Genomic DNA, 16,642 nt, shown 5'->3' with positions numbered 1-16,642 from the left:
TCCCCAAACTCTGCTAATAGTTCCATTATCTCCGGCATTCCCCCTTCTGGGTCTGCCACGTACAGCAGTAGATCATCCGCAAACAGCGATACTCGATGTTCCTTCCCTCCCCTAGTCAGTCCTCTCCACCCCCCTGAACCCCTCAGTGCCATCGCCAACGGTTCGATCGCCAGTGCGAAAAGTAGGGGGGATAGGGGACATCCCTGCCTGGTCCCTCGGTGGAGCCCGAAATACTCCGACCTCCTCCCGTTTGTCACTACACTCGCCATCGGGGCCGAGTAGAGCAACTTCACCCACTTAATAAACCCTTCCCCAAACCCAAACCGTTCCAACGTCTCCCACAGGTACTCCCACTCCACCCTATTGAATGCCTTCTCCGCGTCCAGCGCTACCACTATCTCAGCCTCCCCCTCCACTGCCGGCATCATAATTACATTCAGCAATCTCCGCACGTTCGTGTTGAGCTGCCGCCCCTTCACGAACCCCTTCTGGTCCTCATGGATTACCCCTGGCACACAATCCTCTATTCTAGCTGCCAGGATCTTTGCCAGCAACTTGGCATCCACGTTCAGAAGCGAGATAGGCCTGTAGGACCCGCACTGCACGGGGTCTTTATCCCGCTTCAGTATCAGGGAGATCAGAGCCTGCGACATTGTCGGGGGCAGAACCCCCCCCTCTCGCGCCTCATTAAAGGCTCGTACCAGTACCGGCCCCACCAAGTCCACATTTTTCTTGTAGAATTCCACCGGGAACCCATCTGGCCCCGGCGCCTTCCCCGCCTGCATCTGACCTATTCCCTTGACTAGCTCCTCTAGCCCTATTGGCGCCCCCAGCCCTTCTACCAGCCCCTCCTGGACCCTTGGGAACCTCAATTTGTTTAGGAAGTCCTCCATTCCCCCTCTTCTCGTCGGCGGCTCAGACCGATACAACTCCTTGTAAAAATCCCTGAAGACCCCGTTCACTTCTTGCCCCTTCTGTACTACCTTCTCGCCCCTCTCCTTCACTCCCCCAATCTCCCTAGCCGCATCTCGTTTGCGAAGCTGGTGTGCCAGCATCCTGCTCGCCTTTTCCCCATACTCATAGACCGCGCCCTGTGCCCTTCTCCACTGCGTCTCTGCCTTCCTGGTGGTCAGCAGGTCGAACTTGACCTGCAGGCTGCGCCGTTCTCCCAGCAGCCCCTCCTCTGGTGCCTCCGCATATCTCCTATCCACTTCCAATATCTCCCCCACCAGCCTCTCCCTCTCCTGCCTCTCCTTTCTTTCTCTGTGTGCCCTTATGGAGATCAGCTCTCCCCTGATCACTGCCTTCAGGGCCTCCCAGACCATCCCCACCTGCACCTCCCCCGTGTCATTCAAGTCCAGATAGCTCTCAATGCTCTTCCGGACCCTTTTACACACCTCGTCGTCCGCTAACAGCCCCACATCCAGCCGCCACAGCGGGCGCTGGTCCCGCGCCTCCCCCATTTCCACATCCACCCAATGTGGTGCATGATCAGAGATCGCAATGGCCGAGTACTCAGCTTCCCGTACCCTCGGGATCAGCCCCCTGCTCAACACGAAGAAATCGATTCTGGAGTACACTCTATGGACGTGGGAGAAAAAGGAATACTCCCTCGCCCTCAGCCTACCAAACCTCCATGGGTCTACTCCTCCCATCTGCTCCATGTACCCCCTCAGCACTTCTGCCGCTGCCGGCCTCCTATTGGTCCTTGAGCTCGATCTGTCTAGCCCGGGGTCCAGCACTGTGTTGAAGTCCCCCCCCATGATCAAGCCCCCTGCCTCCAGTCCCGGAATGTGGCCCAATAGGCGCCTCATAAAACCCGCGTCATCCCAGTTCGGGGCATATACGTTGAATATCACCACTTTCTCCCCCTGCAGCTTACCCTTCACCATCACATACCTACCCTCCTTATCCGCCACCACCTCCTCCGCCACGAACGACACCCTCTTTCCCACCAGAATCGCCAGCCCCCGGTTCTTTGCGTCCAATCCAGAGTGGAACACCTGTCCCACCCACCCCCTTCTCAGGCGAACCTGGTCCACTACCTTCAAATGGGTCTCCTGTAACATTGCTACATCAGCCTTCAGTCCCTTCAGGTGTGAGAATACCCTTGATCTCTTGACCGGCCCATTCAGCCCCCTCACGTTCCAAGTGATCAGCCGGGTCGCGGAACGACCCGCCCCCTTCCCCTGCCGATTAACCATGTCCCGTTCCCTGCTCGCCCCGGGTCGACCCTCCCCTTCTGACCCGCTCCCCATGGCGATGGCCCCCTCCCCCCACCTCTCCAGTCCTCCACTTCCCGTTTCTGGTCTTTTCAGCAGCAACCCGGTGTCCCTCCCTACCCCCCCTCCCCCCCCCCCCCCAGGCTAGGACCCCTCCTAGCCGCGATGTACCCTCCATCGTACTCCCGTAAGTCAGCTGGTTTGCGCTGACCCGGCTGCTCCTGCCACACTCCGACTCCCCCCGGCTCGGGGGGGGGGGGGCCTCCCCCCCCTTGCCACTCCTCCCTGGCCCCGCTCCAACGCGGGAAAGGTCGCCATTGCTAGCCACGCCCCGCACTCCTCCCCTCCCCCCTCCTCTGCCCCGCGCGCGGGAAAACAGAGGAAAGCCCGCGCTTTCGCCCTGCCACACCCCACCCCGCCATCTTCAGTTCCACCCCCGTCCCCGTCCATGCCTGTAAAGAACCCCCCCTAGGAGCCCATATCCCCGATCTGCTCTCCCCCCCGTCCCACCTCCCCAACTTAACATTATAAATAACAGATAGATAACAAATAACAATGTACTTAACAGTCGCCCTCTACCAAACAGTATAAATAACCATAAATAACCATGAATAACCACAATAACAATAACTAAGGGAAGTTGGCAAAGGGGGGAAAAAACATCAGAAGAAAAACCCAAAGCAAGAGTTCAAGATCCAAACAAGGAAAGAAGAAGAAAAAAAAAGGAAACCGTTCCAATAAGAGTTGCCCAGTTCCGACCCAGCCGAAAAAAAAAAGAACCGCTTGTTCAGCTGAAAGTACCCGAGCGGCTACGGCCGCCAAGTACCCCCTGGGTCTAATTCGAGTCCAGTTTCTCTTCCTGTACAAAGGCCCACGCCTCCTCTGGGGACTCAAAATAGTGGTGTTGGTTCCTGTATGTGACCCACAAGCGCGCTGGCTGCAGCATTCCGAACCTGATCCTTTTTGCATGTAGCACCGCCTTCGTCCGGTTGTACCGGGCCCGCCGCTTAGCCACCTCCGCACTCCAGTCCTGGTAGACCCTCACCGTCGAATTCTCCCACTTACTGCTCCTTTCCCTCTTGGCCCACTCCAGCACTTTCTCACGATCGCTGAGTCGCTGGAACCGCACCAGCACCGCCCTCGGGGGCTCATTTGCTCTTGGCTTCCTAGCCATGACCCTGTAGGCCTCTTCCAGCTCCGGGGCGAAGGGACGGCCCCTGCCCCCATCAGGGAGCTCAGCATTTCTGCTACGTATCCCGGGAGGTCTGACCCCTCCAGGCCTTCTGCCAGGCCCAAGATCCTCAGGTTCTTCCGCCTCATTCGGGTATCCAGCTCCTCAAAACGGCTCTGCCATTTCAGGTGGAGTGCCTCGTGCACCTCTACCTTTCCCACGAGGACCGTGGCCTCCTCCTCCCTCACAGTCATCTCCTGCTGCAGCTCCCGAATCGACGCCTCTTGGGTCGCCTGGGCTCCCATCAGCCTGGTGGTCGTCGCATTCATTGACTCCAAGAGCTCCATTTTCAGCTCCGTAAAGAAGCGCAGGAGAGCGGCCTGCTGCTCCTCCGCCCATTTCCTCCATTCCTCGGGTGCGCCACCGGCCGCCATTTTGGTCTTCTTCCCCCGCTTTTTTTGGGGAGCTGCTGTTGCTTTTTTTACCACCCCACTCCGGGTACCGACCATAAAGTTGGTCTGGTTCTCCTCAGGGAGCCTTCCCCCACCGGGATTTGTCCTTACAGCGCCGTTGGGGCCCTCCAATCGGCCCGAAAACACCTTTGTAGCAGGAGCCGCCAAACGTGCGACTTAGCTGGTCATAGCCGCAACCGGAAGTGTGCCATCGAACCATTGTTTAAACATTTCCCAGACACTTTTTACATTTCCAGTCGTGTCCAGCTGAAGTGGGAATCCAAGGCACATCCTCCCATCAGCGATGTCTTCCCAAGTCGAATGTCCAGTAGGAGATTTCCATGCCATTTTGAGCTTTCCGTATCTGCCACTGAGTTGTCCTGTAGTAAGCGTCTGAAGCCACTCCTGGGTTCCATGTGTTGTTACTCGTGTCTTAATAAAGCTCGTAGTCTCAAATGTGGAGGAGATGCTTTATTGTGAGTTCGTTCACTCTTCAGAGCTGTTTCCTAAGGTTACCTTCAGTGTTCCTAGCTGGTGTGGGTGTATGTGTCCTGCTCCAAGTTCTGCCCTCTGTGAAGTGTGTCCTCACTTCCTGTCCCCGTCTATTTATATGGCTCTCCCGTGCCCCCTCTAGTGTTTGCTCAGTTGTATTGCATCTAGTTAACTTGTGATCACCACAAAACGTCATCATTTTGCAAAGATCATATTAACAATATGTACAAAAAAGGCCAGAGTGATTTTTTACTTGCCATTTTGGACCCAGATACGTACTTATCGTCACTTTGTTAATAAGTATTTTTTTTTAATTGTTTTAGAGGAACAGGGATAAAGGTAATGCACATTGATCTTCATTCCCTGCATTTTTTATTCTCTGCATAGACAACAAAATGGATGCTAAATGTAGATCAGTTTTTATCATAAATGCATACCTCATTTAGTAATTATTGAGGTATAGTTTTCTTTATTTAAATGGTTTTTCAGATTTTCAACACTGAAGTTTGAATTTAACACAAAGCATTCAGATTGTTAACATAGAACATAGAACATTGCAGCGCAGTACAGGCCCTTCAGCCCTCGATGTTGTGCCGACCTGAGAAACCACTCTAAAGCCCATCTACACTATTCCCTTATCATCCATATGTTTATCCAATGACCATTTGAATGCTCTTAGTGTTGGCGAGTCCACTACTGTTGCAGGCAGGGCATTCCATGCCCTTACTAGTCTGAGTAAAGAATCTACCTCTGACATCTGCCCTATATCTATCTCCCCTCAATTTAAAGCTATGTCCCCTCGTGCTAGACATCACCATCTGAGGAAAAGGCTCTCATTGTCCACCCTATCTAATCCTCTGATCATCTTGTATGCCTCAATTAAGTCACCTCTTAACCTTCTTCTCTCTAACGAAAACAGCCTCAAGTCCCTCAGTCTTCCCTCCATTCCAGGCAACATCCTGGTAAATCTCCTCTGCACCCTTTCCAATGCTTCCACATCCTTCCTATAATGCGGCGACCAGAAATGCACGCAATACTCCAAATGCGGCCGCACCAGAGTTTTGTACAACTGCAACATGACCTCATGGCTCCGAAACTCAATCCCTCTACCAGTAAAAGCTAACACACCGTACGCCTTCTTAACAACCCTCTCAACCTGGGTGGCAACTTTCAGGGATCTATGTACACCGAGATCCACACTACCAAGAATATTACCATTAGCCCAGTACTCTGTCTTCCTGTTACTCCTTCTAAAATGAATCACCTCACACTTTTCTGCATTAAACTCCATTTGCCACCTCTCAGCCCAGGTCTGAAGCTTATCTATGTCCCTCTGTAACTTGTAACATCCTTCTGCACTGTCCACAACTCCACCGACTAGTGTAATCTGCAAATTTACTCACCCATCCTTCTACGCCCTCCTCCAGGTCATTTATAAAAATGACAAACAGCAGTGGCCCCAAAACAGATCCTTGTGGTACACCACTAGTAACTGGACTCCAGGTTGAACATTTCCCATCAACCACCACCCTTTGTCTTCCTGCTAGCCAATTTCTGATCCAAACTGCTAAATCACCCTGAATCCCATGCCTCCGCATTTTCTGCAATAGCCTACCGTGGGGAACCTTATCAAGCGCTTTACTGAAATCCATATGTACCACATCAACTGCTTTACCCTTGTCCTCCTGTTTGGTCACCTCAAAGAACTCAATAAGGTTTGTGAGGCACGACCTACCCTTCACAAAACCATGTTGACTATCTCTAATCAAATTATTCCTATCCAGATGATTATACATCCTATCTCTTATAAACCTTTCCAAGACTTTGCCCACAACAGAAGTAAGGCTCACTGGTCTATAGTTACCGGGGTTGTCTCTACTCCCCTTCTTGAACAAGAGGACAACATTTGCTCTCCTCCAGTCTTCTGGCACAACTTCTGGAGACAATGATCACATAAAGATCAAAGCCAAAGGCTCAGCAATCTCCTCTGTAGCTTCCCAGAGAATCCTAGGATAAATCCCATCTGGCCCAGGGGACTTATCTATTTTCACACTTTTCAGAATTGCCAACACCTCCTCCTTATGAAACTCAAGCCCTTCTAGTCTAGTAGCCTGTATCTCAGTATTCTTCTCGACAACATTGTCTTTTTCCTGTGTGAATAATGATGAAAAATATTCATTTAGCACCTCTCCTATCTCCTCAGACTCCACGCACAACTTCCCACTACTGTCCTTGACTGGCCCTACTCTTACCCTAGTCATTCTTTTATTCCTGACATATCTATAGGAAGCATTAGGGTTATCCTTGATTCTACCTGCCAAAGACTTCTCATGTCCCCTCCTGGCTCTTCTTAGCTCTCTCTTTCGGTCCTTCCTAGCTAACTTGTAACTCTCGAGCGCCCTAACTGAACCTTCACGTCTCATCTTTACAGAAGCCTCCTTCTTCCTCTTGACAAGTGTTTCAACTACTTTAGTAAACCACGGTTCCCTCGCTCGACCACTTCCTCCCTGCCTGACAGGTACATACTTATCAAGGACACGCAGAAGCTGTTCCTTGAACAAGCTCCACATTTCAATTGTGCCCATCCCCTGCAGTTTCCCTCCCCATCCGTGCATCCTAAGTCTTGCCTCATTGCATCATAATTGCCTTTCCCCCAGATATGACTCTTGCATTGCGGTATATACCTATCCCTTTCACTATCACTATCACTAAAGTAAACGTAATCGAATTGTGGTCACTATCACCAAAATGCTCACCTACCTCCAAATCTAACACCTGTCCTGGTTCATTACCCAGTACCAAATCCAATATGGCCTCGCCTCTCGTTGGCCTATCTACATACTGTGTCAGGAAACCCTCCTGCACACATTGGACAAAAATGGACCCATCTAAAGTACTCGAACTATAGCGTTTCCAGTCAATATTTGGAAAGTTAAAGTCCCCCATAACAACTACCCTGTTACTTTCGCTCCTATCCAGAATCATCTTTGCAATCCTGTCCTCTACATCTCTAGAACTTTTCAGAGGCCTATAGGAAATCCCTAACAGGGTGACCTCTCCTTTCCTGTTTCTAACCTCAGCCCATACTACCTCAGTAGACGAGTCCTCATCAAACGTCCTTTCTGCCACCGTAATACTGTCCTTGACTAACAATGCCACCCCTCCCCCTCTTTTACCACCTTCCCTGAGCTTACTGAAAGATCTAAACCCCGGCACCTGCAACAACCATTCCTGTCCCTACTCTATCCATGTCTCCGAAATGGCCACAACATCGAAGTCCCAGGTACCAACCCATGCCGCAAGTTCACCCACCTTATTCCGGATGCTCCTGGCATTGAAGTAGACACACTTTAAACCACCTTCCTGCCTGCCGGTACACTTCTGCAACTTTGAAACCTTACTCATGACCTCACTACTCTCAACCTCCTGTATACTGGAGCTACAATTCAGGTTCCCAATCCCCTGCTGAACTAGTTTAAACCCTCCCGAAGAGAATTAGCATATTTCCCCTCCCCAGGATATTGGTACCCCTCTGGTCCAGGTGTAGACCATCCTATTTGTTGAGGTCCCACCTACCCCAGAATGAGCCCCAATTATCCAGGAATCTGAAACCCTCCCTCCTGCACCATACCTGTAGCCACGTGTTCAACTGCCCTCTCTCTCCCTATTCCTCGTCTCGCTAGCACGTGGCTACAGGGATGGTGCAGGAGGGAGGATTTCAGATTCCTGGATAATTGGGGCTCATTTCAAGCAGCTATGCTATTGTTCATTGCTTTATGTGTAGAAATACTTATTCACTGGGGAAAGCTGAAGTCTGCTGCTGCCAGATTGTATAATTTGTTTTTAATTTCTTTAAAGAAAATTAGGCAAAGGGCCAAGAACCATAAGATAAGAAAATGCAAGATTAAAAGGAACAGGATAGGACCAGATTTTGTCATGTTGAGGCCTTAAACGATGTCAGCTTAAGAGGCCTCATTGTATTTCCAAAAATGGTAATATATAAACAGAAAGAACAATGAAAATGGTGTCATGGGAGTGTACCTTTAAGAAAGGTTTTTCTCTTATCACATGGATTCAGTGATGTAATTGTGTGGGTGGAGATGGTCTGTGGCTCTGAGAGCTGTTTTGCTTTCGCTTTCAGTTTTGACTGCTGTGGACTAAGACAGGAGAAAGAAGTATTTTGGCTGTTTCTCTTTATTTTCATTTTAAATATCTGCTCCAGTACAAAAAACATTTGATTATTGCTGCTGTTTTGGTAACTTAAAAGATATAGTTTGCTTTACGGAAGAGTTAAACCTGCTGGTAAGACTGGGTCAGAATCTCAGGGAAAGCAAGTCTTATTCAAGTGAAAATGCAGAGTGCTCAACCACGCCCTTAAAACGGGGTTTTTGGTTTATGGGATTTTGTTTTTGAATTGGTGCAGTTGAGGAGGAATTCATGAAGTGTTATAAATAGATTACTGCAGCTGTGGGGTGTCTTTTATGTTTGTAATTGATAACATTCTTGCTGCGTTTTTATATAAATATTAACTCAGTTCTTAGAATAAAACTTATTTTGATTGAAGTGTCTGTGAAGACTGTTGAATAACACCTGAAGGGTAGGCTCTTGTGCTCACCCTAGCCAAATTCAACAAAAGGTTATAGGTCAGGTGAACTCCATAATACACTTTGGAGTTTCTAAACCCTGGCCCATAACAATAGAAATTTTAACACTTTACATTTACATATGTACATAGGCAATAATGAACAATAAACAAATAATCTAACTAAAACATGTAATAAGCCTATTTGAATTATAAATACTTACAGATTTCTTCATTAGCATGTATGAAACCTTTTAATCTGCAGCAACATGAGCAATTATACATATCCTCACTTACTAAATGGAAGCAGCAATACAACCTGCACAAAACTTCAAAAACTTATTTTGTGATTTTTGGGTAGCAATGATGATGTGCTCAAATGATAAGTTCTGAAGTTTATCATTTTCTGTGCAGAAAGTATTTAGAACAGACAGATTTTCTTGAAGCATTGTTGTCCACATTTGCCCACAGTTCATTCTTCATGTTTTTCAGCCGTGATAATGACCTTTCTCCTGAGCAGCTTGTTACCATTAGACTCAAAAAGAGCCGCAATATTTCTTCTAGATTAGGGAAAGTCAACTGAAATTGACCTTGTATGATGACTTGATACAGATCCTTGTAATGTTCTTTGCTTATGCTGATGTTGAATCTTGATGTGGTAGTGTTAACAAAGAATATTAGACTTTGTTTTACAACAAAACTGTTTATTACTAACACTACTCTAAGGGATTGCTATAATGTCCAAGATTAATACAGTTGGAAATAATGGTTTAACACTAACTTACACTAAGATACTACAGAGCAACTCGAATATATGACTGCTACAGACTCCGTACTCACACCTTCTTCTGGAACACATGGTGCCTCCGGGTCATGTGCTTGCATAGTCGCACCACCTGCTAGTCGGATGCTAGAACTACAACAGTAAAACATATAACATAATACACATTTGATGATGATGATTTATTCATATGATATACAGGTGATAGTCTACCTATCATCATAGTCCTAGTGGCATAAAGTTCCTTTATCTGAATTATTTTGCTTGCTTTATTTCTCCAACAAGTTTAACGTTAACATTGTCAGGATCATTTTTTAACAGAAATCTTACATCTTCACACAGCTGTTTTGCCGAGGTATCTAAGTCAACCAACATTTTCATATATGATTCCACTTTTCTTCAAGTAGGTTTCAAATGCTTCCATCATGGAATAAAGGATTTCACTTGAAACTCATCTCTTGAAGAAAATGTCCATTAGCATTTGGTGCAGCACCATCATGGAAATAACTTCATTTGATTCTTTTCATTTTAGTTTCTGGGTACGATCTACCAGCCGCGTTACGCCCAAAAGGTGGTAGATACCAGGAGATCCCTCTTTTGGGATATACCCAGCTTGTCATGCTTCGCAAGATCTAACGAGGTCTCGCAAGACGTTGCAATGTGTATCCCAACCATTGTGAGCGGATCACTTTTTAGCAAATCTGTACATTAGAGTGAGATGTCCAGGTACTTGCCCTCTGGGCAGGGTGGTAGCCTAGCACTGTGGGTGCCACCTGAGCACCTTGGCAATGCCAGTCTGACACCAAGGTGGCACTGGCAGTAGCACTGCCAGGGTGCTAGGCTGGTAGAGTCAAAGTTCCAAACTGGCATTTTTCCTGCAATCAGGCCCACAGGTGCTCTGTGCAAGGGCAAGGTGGAGGGGCCTCAGGACCCCCTGAAAGGTGAATTGGGGCTTTGGGGGGGGATTTGGGGTCATGTCAGGGGAGGTCAAGAGATCTGGGCGCCATTTGAAAATGGCGTCCAATCCTCTCCTGCACTAGCGAGCGGAGCTCCTCAGTACAGAAAACGGGACTAAGTGCGGCCTCATTGGGGAATTCCCCGCTGAGGCCCAGAATCTACCCAAATGGGAACAGACTACCGTTCGATAGCATGGGGTTTCTTGCCATCCCGAGCACCGGGAAACACCCAGCCAAACACGCTCATTATGGGACTCTGTTTTTTTGTTTACTTTGAGTACAGTTTTATCAAAACGTTTTCGGAGTCTAAGTCCGCCAGCCAGTGGAGAATTGGGACTCTGTCTCGCTGCCGATAGGAGCATTATCGGAGTGGGATTCTCATCGCTTGACAATGCAAAAATATGCACAGTGTCCAACACATCCGTTTTCCCGCAGTTGCTGGGGTTGTGCACCATTTTGAACATGTACCCCAATCCTAGCATTCAGGAACCGACCCCTCCCCCCCACAATGCAAGTCTTGGCCCCCCCCTCGACAAAGGGGGGCACCCTCAAACCTCCACAATGGTAATAATGGATCACCACACCCCCTCCCCACACCACGCAAGCCTGACCACTTCAAAAATGCTAACTGCTTCCTGTGGTTAGAAAGAGTAAGTGGAACCACATAGTAGCTTTGAAGTGGTCAGCAGCTGTCAATCATAAATAGAGTGTTCATAAACATTGTGTTCAGGATCAGTGGAGGGCACTTCAGATGTATTCAAGCGTGAAGGGAAAGGTACATAAAGAAACCTCCTGGCAGCTGTGTTTAAACCATTAAGCTGTCAATCAAAGGCAAGTTAAAGGGCACTGTGAAAATACATGCTTAGCATTTAAAAGGATCTCAAGGGATATGAAACCTTTTCAAGTGTTGTGAGCTCTATGGAAAGGCCCGGACACTTCAAAAAGCAGCAGTTTCAAAAGCATAGGCGATGGGAGATGTGAGGAAAGGCAAAGTGTTCCTGGCTTGAAACTTCAATAAACTGTCTGATCTGCTCATCAACGATCAAGTAGAGCAGTTCAGAGTGAAAAGGCCACTTCAGAATTTAAACAGGTCAGATCAAGATGATGATCTTGAACAGAAGGCTGCCTGAGATCACCATGCGAAGAGCAACCTTCAGTTTGCCCAGGGCTGGAAGGGGCAGTCCAGACACGAGACCACCCTCATCCTGGAGAACGTTCCCGGGTTAGTGCTGTTACCCACATCCCGAGCCCACTCAGGACTATTGGGGGACTCTCCCTCTGCAACCTGGCTGTGGCAGAGGGGCACATAAACAATTGCCTGACCCTCTTGACTCCCCTCGGGGTCCATTGTGCCAGGACTGCGCTTGGCAATGCATACATCAACCCCCACTTGATCGAGTTCCCGCTGTGGGGGTAGGAACATTACAGGGGTTGTTGTGGGGGGGCTAGATTCTGGCTTCCAGCCTGTTGGTTGCATTAAAATCAATGCAAATCAGCTGTTTGTTTGTTCCCACCAGTGCGGGGTGGAAAGCCCACTACGGTTGGCAGGACCGGAGATTGGGGCCAGGTCTGCCACCTGGAGCTACTCCCATTTTTGGCTCTACATGGGATTCTCTGCCCGATCAGGATTCCCAGTCTCAGTGTCGGGGAATGGAGAATGTCGCCCATGGAATATATATAGCATGCTTATTTTTCTCAAGAAATTTTGCTGCATGCCTTTATGCTTTCCTGCCATGTGAGCTACATTGTCCTGTCTTCTTTGCACTGAAGTCATTGCCTAGTTAACGCAACAAAATACTGGTCATTCTTTCACCTGTATGGTTTTCTAACTTAAGGAAAGTTAGAGAGTATTCAAGAGCAAAACCATCATACCTTACCTTAACAATAGAAGTTAGTTGATCAATACATGAAAGATCTGGGGGTGAATTTTCCGTCCCGGGATACCTGAAGCGTTATCCAATGGGACGATGGGACATTTCACAATGGGACAGAGAATTGAAAAATTGGGATTGGCATCAGGCATTGGCAGGTGCTGAACCGAGCGTGATGATCCGACCTCCCCACTGGCAGCGGGAATGATGTTCACAGCCGGAGATTGATCGGAGGATGTAAATGAATGCAAATGTCTCAATGACCCATTTGCATTTATTTAGCCGGCCCGGCACCCTAATCTCTGCCCCTCCGTGATTCTCCGACACTCTGGGCCAAACTCCACAAGGCAATTGCCCAAAGTTCATCTGAGGGCCACCCTGTCGCCCCCACCTCAACATGGGAGAACCCGCCAAAAGACCCCGTAACAGGAATACCCCTTCCCCCCCAGGGACTCCCTTAATAAGGAGATTGTCCCACTTAATACGGAGACATCCTGAGGGACCCACTTAATAGAGAGAGCCCCCCTGCAGAGAACCCACCAAGAGACCCCATAACAGGGCGACACCCCACCGGGGAGCCCCTGAATAGAGAGAGCCCCCCTCCAGAGAACCCACCAAGAGACCACATAACAGGGAGACACCTCACCCAGGAGCACCTGAGTAGGAGACCAGCCGGGGACCTTCTGAATTGGGAGACGCTCTCAGGGACCCCCTGAATAGTGAGAATCCCCCCAAGGACCCCCTTATTATGGAGACCTCCCAGGGAATCCATGCATAACTGAACCCCTCACAGATACCCCCTAACGAAAGGGACACCCCACATGTATACACTAGCAAAGATCTCTCCCCCCCCCCCCCCCCCCCCCCCAGCCCGCCCCCACTCAGGGGGGATTCCCACTCATGCCTGTACCATGCGGTTGAAGCCCTGCACCATGGTGCTCATGCCATCAGCCATGGAGCTCATTAGCTGAACCATGGAGCGGACATCCGCTGCCATGGAGTACACATCCATTGCGCCAAGATTTCCACTGCGCATGCCACCTTTGCAGTGTTGGCCACGTTGCATTGGAGTAACAGCAGCATTTCCTTGGACGAAAAGCAATGGGCCTCCTCCAGTCGGCCTTGCAATCGGAAGAGGGATACTGTCATCCCTTTCTGATGCTCATGACTCTGCCATTGCAGTTCTAGCAGATCCAGGATGACCAGACCCAGGAGCACATCATTGGCCAAGAGCTCAGCTGAGTCCTGTGCTCCGGCATCCCTCTGAGTGCTGGATCCTTGGGATGTTTCTTCCTCCACCAGCTGTGGATCTTTATCTGTGAGGTGCTCACCTGTGAGTGACCCAGCAGCCTATCTACTAGTTAATCCCACCAAGGTATGGGTAATGGGTGGGTGACAACTGTGAAACCTTCTCCATATTTGTCTCTGAGATGTCTCCCTCATAGCTGCCCTAATCTGTGGTCTCCAGAGGGCATAAGGATGATCTAGGCTGGTTGAATGATTGGTCAGCAAGGGAAGCGAGATGGCATTAGTGCATTACTGGGGCTAAATAATGGGATTAAGTTTACTCACGCAAGGCTTGTACAATGGTTGAATGTGCTGAGCGCCCTCACTTTTGTTTGGCGCCCCATCTCATCATCTGCATAGATTCATTCCTTCTCCTCACCTGCCAGCTCAAGCGCTCTCTCCTCATAGGGCATTAAGGCTCTCAGCTCAGGCATGGCATGCGCGGGACATGAGTGGGAACAGGAATGTGAGGAGATTATCTACTGGTGAGACCATGAGGAGTGCAGGGGCAGGGGCGCTGCAGGGTGGGGTGGGGGTGGAGGGTGGACAAGTGTTGGGAATCCGTGAGGTGGCTGGGAGGGAGAGATCACCATGGAGATGTGAGGGGTGTGTTAAGGGGTACAATGGAAGACATTAAGAGGAAGGCCTATCCTGAATGCACAAAGAAGGCCATTCATCTTGTTCCAGCACTGTTGCCCCATCCTCTTATAGAGCGATCTCGTACTCACTATCACGACCCTGTCTCTGGTGGTGATCTTGCTTAATGGATATCTGTGTGATTACAGATGGAGGATGTCATGTCTCTGCCCCACACCACTCAGAGGTTTGGTGAGGGCTCCCTCTGAAAATCCTGCTGCTGTCTTTCTGGCAGCCATCCCCTGACTGGCCTTGAACAAGTGGTGAGGAGTGCTGGGAAGGAGTTCAAAAGGAGTTCCCAACTGATTACAGAGATTACGTTTTCCCAGGACGAGTCAAGTAGAGGGAAGTCGCCACATGTGCGATGTGAATCACGTGGGAAAAATACTTTTGATCATGAAGCTCAATATTTGGTGAGTTCTTCCACCGACGCTGAAGGCTTCTCACCGTTTTACTCACCAAAATTGCCACTTTCGAACAATATGGTAAGATTGCGCCCCAATGCATGTGCAGAGTTTAACTAGTGGAGAAAACAGTTGTTAATACATGAGAACAGTGGGTGTATCGTGAGTAACCTGGGTAACTCACTGTCACACAGGATTGTGCCTGACAAATGTGTATTTTGGTTGCTAGGAAAGAGGGGATACTTGCACCTTTGCTTGGTTTGATAAGGGAATGTTTCGCTTTTTGAAGTGTATCCAGTCCGATTAACACATCTGGCTTACTGTAGTCATGTGACAATGTCATGAGGCTGCCTGTAGAGGCAGACATCTTAAGATCAGTTGATAAATTATTTGACGAAGGCAAGACACCAATGAAAACTTTTGTCCTGGTACTTGAAACAGCTTATGCAGAAATCTGGCACAGGAGTGGGTGATATGTTGAATTGTAGTTAGGATTTTAAAAATAGGAAAAGAGCACTGAGGGAGATGAACAGTCCCATTGATTTTTTTTTGATGTTTCAGGATGGCATGTGTTCGGCTGAATCCAAGGTTCCGCTGCCATTTTATGCTCAAATGAGTGTTGATTGACAAAAGGCAGGACGTACACCTCTCAGTCAGGAGGAAGTCCCACTTTTGAGATCTGCTGTCCAATCTGATTCACTGGCAGCTCTCTAGTCCCTCCAGCAACAATGCTCCAGAAGAGTCACTGCACGGAGCTGCCAGAGCCTAAGTCTCATGAACTGAAGGCCAAGGTATGTGTTAGGTGTCCCAAATAGAGGAGGGCAGGGGGAGGTCAGAAAAAGGGAAATCAAGGTTTCAGAAGTTAGGCCAGGGGTGAAGGGATGTGCAGAGGTTGCTGGGCCTTAAGTGGAAGCTGCTCCCTGGCTGGGGGTGGCACAGTGCACAGTGGTTAGCACTCTGCCTCACTGCGCCAGGGACCCGGATTCAATTCCAGCCTTGGGTGACTATCTGTGTGGAGGTTGCACTTTCTTCCCTTGTCTGCCTGGGTTTCCTCTGGGTGCTCCAGTTTCCTCCACAGTTCAAAGAAATACAGGTTAGGTGGATTGGCAATGTAAATTGCCCTAGTGTTCAAATATGCGCAGGTAATGTGGAGTTATTGGGTTATGGGAAAGGGCCTATGTAGGATGCTTTCAGACTCAGTGGGCCAAATTGCCTCCTTCTGCACTGTAAGGGCTCTATGGTTCAATTCAATGGAGAAGATACAAATACATCAACAGGTAGGATTTTAAAATAATTTTTTGTGTACTGTCCAAGCAAAACAATCCAAATATTCTCTACTTTTCCACATTTCCTGAACTTTAACTTGTAATATTAAATGTTGAAAATAATTTTGTAAGTTGTAAAAACAGCAGTCATAGGATTAGCCTGATCTCGGCATTTTATTTTTCTTCGCAAGTGATTATAAATATTGAGCAGCTTCTATTCATTGTGCTAGCAGGGCACATTTTCTGTACAATTAAATTGGTAAAGAAGTGCAACAAGCCTCGAATGATAATGAAACAAGAATGCAGCTCTAAATTTTCTTTTTTAAAAGCTACCATATATTTCCATATACATTTTAGCATTCAATTTACCTCATAACTCCACTACTTTGTATAGGCGGTACCGTTAAAGTTTTAATCCATCGTATTGCAATTTCTACTCCATGTGAAAATGATACCTGCAAATGAAAGACAGAATTGAAAGAAGATTAAATATGATGAAATCATATGATAATATGTTATCAAC

At 48.4% G+C, this 16,642-nt stretch overlaps 1 protein-coding gene across 2 annotated transcripts in view; it reads left to right on the top strand.

Annotated features, from left to right (window-relative positions):
* tusc3 (tumor suppressor candidate 3) overlaps positions 1–16,642 on the top strand; it is a 627,392-nt gene that overhangs the window by 428,905 nt on the left and 181,845 nt on the right. The window lies entirely within an intron of this gene.

This window comes from Scyliorhinus canicula, chromosome 3 (assembly GCF_902713615.1).
Source record: "Scyliorhinus canicula chromosome 3, sScyCan1.1, whole genome shotgun sequence".
NCBI classification, from domain to species: Eukaryota; Metazoa; Chordata; class Chondrichthyes; order Carcharhiniformes; family Scyliorhinidae; genus Scyliorhinus; species Scyliorhinus canicula.
This window is presented reverse-complemented; position numbering and strand designations above follow the sequence as displayed.